This window comes from Homalodisca vitripennis, chromosome 3, assembly GCF_021130785.1.
Source record: "Homalodisca vitripennis isolate AUS2020 chromosome 3, UT_GWSS_2.1, whole genome shotgun sequence".
Classification (NCBI taxonomy): Eukaryota; Metazoa; Arthropoda; class Insecta; order Hemiptera; family Cicadellidae; genus Homalodisca; species Homalodisca vitripennis.
This window is the reverse complement of record NC_060209.1, coordinates 26292452-26298801: the sequence shown is the minus strand read 5'-3', so window position 1 is coordinate 26298801 and position 6350 is coordinate 26292452.

The following is a 6350-nucleotide window of genomic DNA, read 5'->3' as shown; positions in this document are numbered from 1 at the left end:
CTATTGATGTTTCTTTTGTTTACTGTTAACTCAACAACTGTCTTATTTTAATGTTTTAAAATGTTTTGGTATTTATTATACATTTCATTGTTACTCTCGTTAAAAATGTTCCATATCTGAATGCTACTCTGATTCTATGTTAATTGATCCTCAATTATGTTGATCATCATAATGTCATGTATTTATTATTTGGTTGAATTACTAATTGACGATGTTCAATTAAGCCTTGTGAGCGATGGCTTAAAGACAATAAATATATTATATACTGTTATTCAAACTAGAAGTATCTTCATTCTTCCCATAACATGAAGAGTGAACACATTGCAAGTAAACCTACACAATTCGATGCGTTTGTCTTCTATAAGCTAATTACACAATGAATATTACATTTCAGTTGTTTTAAAAAGCCACGTTTACGTCAATAATATAATTCTACGAGATTTGCAGAATAACTTACATGAAAGATTAAAATAGCGTAGTATTGACAGTTTTATTTTATCGTTTCGTGTTTGTCAAAAATGTATAATAAACCAAGGTAAAAAAACTCCAGTAAATGTGCAAAGACATCTAACTTGAAAATTGACCCAACAATTTTCTCAGGTAAGTGATGAATATAAGAGAAACTTTATATCAGCATTCTGATTTAAACTCATTGCTTCAGGATAGACTACACTTGGTCTGTAAACGAGGCAATTCAGTAATAAATAATACATTTCAAATTTATTAATACAGTCGATAATTAAAATGAACAATGGCAGAATATCTTGAAAATATGTATATAGACTTGCAGTCTACCATACTCTAAAACTGGCTCTTGAAAACATGCGCAGCAATCTTGCTAACATTCTAATTGGTTATTTCCAATTATTGTAACCAGGATCATCACTCACTCAGAAACATCAACATACATAATTTCAACAAACTTGATATCAACTTAGATCGATACTGCAGTGATTCATAGAGGCATATCAGACAACACAGGTCAGATATGCACTGTAAACCTTGAATTTACAAAGCCTTTATACCAAGTAAAGGTACTACAATTCCCAAAATTTAGAAAAACTCAAAATCATTCTAGCATGAGAAACCTGGGAAACTGTTACAATTACACAACATGCAAACCAGACTTACACAGGATGTAACAAGATTTTACAATTAAGCTTGCCCATTAGTAGATTCAAGATCAAAGAAAAGAGACACAAATCATGAACATGAGCATGAACTCATGAGGCTAAAAGGTGTATATGCTACAGAACTCAATAAATCAATCCTGATGGACTCTGAAGAGAACAAATCACGGCCAGTGACAGAAAGAGAACGATCTGTATCTGGAACAACGTGCAGAACTAAAGTAGTGCAGTCTGTCAAGTAATAAATAATAAAAAAAAACAAAACAAATCATCAAATATCTCAATGTAAGTCCCAAAATAACAGACCCCCAAAAATAGCTGAAAATATGAACCACTTATTTTGCCAATGGTGCTGATCAAGTTTTACAAAACACCCAACAATGACCCTTAAAATACACTCAACGCAAAACGAAAGTGAGTTCAGGACTCTTAAACAAACAACTAAAGCATAGGTAATAAAAAAATATCATCACTAAAATCAAAACTCTCTACTGGAGTAGATGAAATATCAAGAATCCTGAGACACTCCAAAAATGAAGTAATAACCCCCATAGTTGATGTAATAAACAAATAGTTCCAACAAGCCATTTTCACTCCCTACTTAAGCAGTCATTGATCTACCCCGACACAAGATAGGGTCCACCTTCCTAGCCAGCTACAGACCGATATCTAGAAAACAATAGTATTCTCACTACTGCAACAATGCTTTAGAAAAGGCATGGCTACCATCACAGCCATAACCGACTTAGTGAAAACATTCTTCAAAGTAACTGTAGGAGGGGCCACATCAGTCCTCAGGCATCCTCCTGATAATTAGTAAATCTTTTGATGGCCTGAGTCACAAACATCTCAACAAACTAGGTTGGTTTTGAGGTTGAGTGGTAGAGAGGGCTAAATAGCCCTAACTCCGCCTCTTAAATAAAGGCATATTTCATTTCATTTCATTTCAAACTAGAAACTAAAGGCATACGAGGAACTATAGACATCATTAGTGGTTTCAGAGGTACATCAGTGGAAGGACACAGAAATCAGAAATCTTTATTGTTGTTGACATTTTACAAAATGCATGACAGTCGTCAATTTGAAACTTAAATGTAAACTTAAGGAAATAGTGCAGCTATTTCACCATAAAAATCTGTAATATTATACAGCGTTTTATTCAATAGCAATTCCTTAAGTTAAAGCTATGAAGTGTCAGAGTTTTTAATTTTTCAGGTAATTTATTATGCATTTGAATCCCTTGATACAAAAAGCTTTGTTGAGTCGCTGAAAAAAAAATGCATCTTTTTGTGCTATATTATGTCTATTTCTTGTAATATAGTTATGAATGTCACTAACTTTGGTTGTGATTTGCAAGTTCTCCCTTACATACATAAGAACTGAGAAAAACATACATAGACGGTAGAGTTAGGATACCTAGCCTAACAAAAAAAGGTTTGCAGTGATCCTACCAGTCTGCACCACAGATAAGACGGACGGCTTTTTTTTGTAACAAAAATAATTTTTGGTGAGCATAGAAACAATTCGCCCAGAGTGAAGTTCCATAGGACAAGTGTCTATGAACATGACCATAGTAGATGCAAAGGAGAACATCAGGAGACACATTCCCTCTCAATGATCTACTCATAAATAGACCCTTTCGAATTTTTGGGCCAGATTATCAATGTGAAAGTGCCATTGAGGTTGGACTGAAGATGGAAGCCCAGGAAATTTTAAAGATGCCAATCTCACTGAACCAGAACGAAGGCAAAGTTGTATGTCCTGAACCTTCTCCCTATTTAAGCTCAGCTTATTAGCATTACACCAGTCATGTATTACATCTGATTTAGAGGTAACAATATCTTTAGCTTTCTGAGGATTAATATCCTGAACACACACTGCCAGATCATCTGCAAACATAAAACACTCTACATATTGCTCCATGATGTTACTTGGAAGATAGTTTATGTAAATTATGAACAAGGTCTGACCAAGTATAGACCCCTGTGGCACACCTTGTACAATCTGCAAACAATAGGAAAAAGATCCATTTAAATATACAGACTGCCACCTATTTTCCCAAGTAAGATCTAAAAAAAAAAAAAAAAAAAAAAATGGCAACACTGTCAAAAGAGTAAAAATACAGCTTATCTAGCAGCATATCATGTGTTACAGTGTCGAAGGCCTTGGACATATCATACAATCTAAAGAGAACACTCCTTTTATCCTCCAGACCTTTAAAGCAGTTTATAATTAGAGCTTGAGTGGCTGCAACAGTGCTACGCTTAGGCCTAAAACCATGCTGACACTGATAAAAGATTATTTCGTTCTAGGAAGATCTGACTATGTGTGAGACGTTCCAAGACCTTCGACACTGTGGGTCTTGGAACGTTTGAGACGTCTTGTAACAGATGAGTGAGGTAAGTCATTTAATAAACCAGAATCATGTTTATGGTGTAAATTCTCGTCATAACAAAAGTGTCCAGTACTTAAGAGTTACAGGATTCTCGAAGCAGTGAGTGTTTTCAATGTTTTGTTACTTAGTATAATTATTGTCCTTCATACAGATTGTTGAGTGTACATAAGAACAAACTTATCCATTTAGTATCGAAATTTTTGCTTTGAAAAATTATATATATATATATATATATATATATATATATATATATATATATGCTGCGACTGTCCATTGCAAACACACTTAATCTTATAAAAACATCATATCTAATCACGGAATCCTCAGAATCAATATCTGCAAAAATGTTTTTACTTATTTGTATTGAAAGTGTATGCTCTACACAGCACTCATATTATTATCAACTAATACATAAGAAAAATATTTAACAGATTTGACGTGTAAATAACTACTTTTATTATTGTTACAAATTATGTACACAAAGCATGGTGTAACACAATAACCATATTTTATCTTTGGTCATAATTGACACAGAAATAAGAGCATTTTGAAGGTTAAAACACTACATTACATTCAATTGTTTATGTATTCTTAATAACTTTTTTCATCATTTACATAAGTACCTCAAAGATTGTGAATATGATTTCTTGGTTGATGGCATCCATTTGGAAGTAAGTATATTTCATCCCCAAGCAAGGAAATAAAATTTAGTACAAAGATGGAGCTTTTTTCACTGTTGGTCACTTACATCAAAGATTTTACAGCTGCATTAAAATGTTATGGTTACTTGCCGTATTACCTGTTTGGAGGCAGAATGAGGTCTACAATTCCATCCTGAATCTAACACAAGAGTGTAGATACGGTTTTTCTTCTAGTATTCGTCACTTACCTAAAGGATTCTGAGGATGATTTTTAGTATTTTCTTCTTTGAATTACCTCCTTCGTAGGCCAAGTATATTCGAAAATGAAGCAAGGCAATAAAACAGAGATGAGTTTCTTCTGATATTCTTTGCTTACCTGTTGATAATTTAGAACTTAACAATTAATTTAGATGATTTCTTAACAATTAAATGAATAAAACACTGCATTTGAAGATAGTTTATTTTGGAGTGAAGAGTTAGTATAGATTATAATTAAAAGCATTTAAGTTTTTTATGGGAATAATATAGGATTGATGAATTTAAGATGGGCACAATGATATTGGCAAAATTTCATGTTTCTGATGAGGTAGGGCGAATACCGCAATAGAGGAGTGTGTGTTAGTCAGTTTTGACACAAAGAATGTTCCATATTTTATTTGTGCTATAATTGTTTATACTTGTGTCAGACTTTTTGTTGCATTCTATTGAGTCATTACATTATTTAACAACTAACAATTATGACGCTCTCATTATCTTCATAAATGATAGGGATATCCAAGTTTTCCTAAAAAATGTGAGCAGAATGAAGCCTACTACAGATGCCTCGAGTAGAATTATCTCTTCCTGATAGAGTGACCAGTTCTTTCAGAAATTTTTTATTCTTTAGAAATCTGAAATAAACTGATTTACAAAATTAGTTGTTAAACCTTAAATACTTTTTTTTGAAGGTTTCAAGGAAGAATGTTAATGGAAAAAAAAAACAAAAACGTATACTGAAGTAGTATAGTATTTAATTACTATTTGACAGAATAAATAGGCTATATAATGGTTTCATTGTATATAAGTGAATACAATGAATATGAACTTTTATTTATAAACTTTAAAAATGTTAAAAAAAACAAGACAATTTGCCATTTAATTAGAGTCCACATACAACATATACAGCAGTCTAACCTCTACAGCTCATTTGATGAGTAAAGTTTTAAACATGGGTAAAACAAACTCTCTTTTTATTCCATCACTTTATATTACCAATAAGTTTTGGTACAAACATTACATAAGAAGGCATTTCTTTGGTAAAACTTTCAAATTCACAAAATGAACAATCACAGGGGTGAAATCACACAAGTGTAGGTGGAGGGCTAGAGCTAAGAGAGATAGCGTTGCAGACAGTTAAGCGAGTTGTACAAAGCATTACAATGACATGTCTATCTACAGTCATCCAGTGAGGCCAGGTCACTTCATCGAATATGAGCTAGAGCTCAGTGAGATAGCGATGCGATACACTGTGTGTTGAGCGAGTTGTACAATGCATTACGATGTCATGCCTCTCTACAGTCATCCTAGTGAGGCCAGATCACTTTATCGAATATGGGCTAAAGCTCAGAGATAGCGGTGCCAACAGTGGTTGAGCGAGTTGTACAATGCATTACGATGTCATGCCTCTCTACAGTCATCCTAGTGAGGCCAGATCACTTTATCGAATATGGGCTAGAGCTCAGGGAGATAGCGGTGCCAACAGTGGTTGAGCGAGTTGTACAATGCATTACGATGTCATGCCTCTCTACAGTCATCCTAGTGAGGCCAGATCACTTTATCGAATATGGGCTAGAGCTCAGGGAGATAGCGGTGCCAACAGTGGTTGAGCGAGTTGTACAATGCATTACGATGTCATGCCTCTCTACAGTCATCCTAGTGAGGCCAGATCACTTTATCGAATATGGGCTAGAGCTCAGGGAGATAGCGGTGCCAACAGTGGTTGAGCGAGTTGTACAATGCATTACGATGTCATGCCTCTCTACAGTCATCCTAGTGAGGCCAGATCACTTTATCGAATATGGGCTAGAGCTCAGGGAGATAGCGGTGCCAACAGTGGTTGAGCGAGTTGTACAATGCATTACGATGTCATGCCTCTCTACAGTCATCCTAGTGAGGCCAGATCACTTTATCGAATATGGGCTAGAG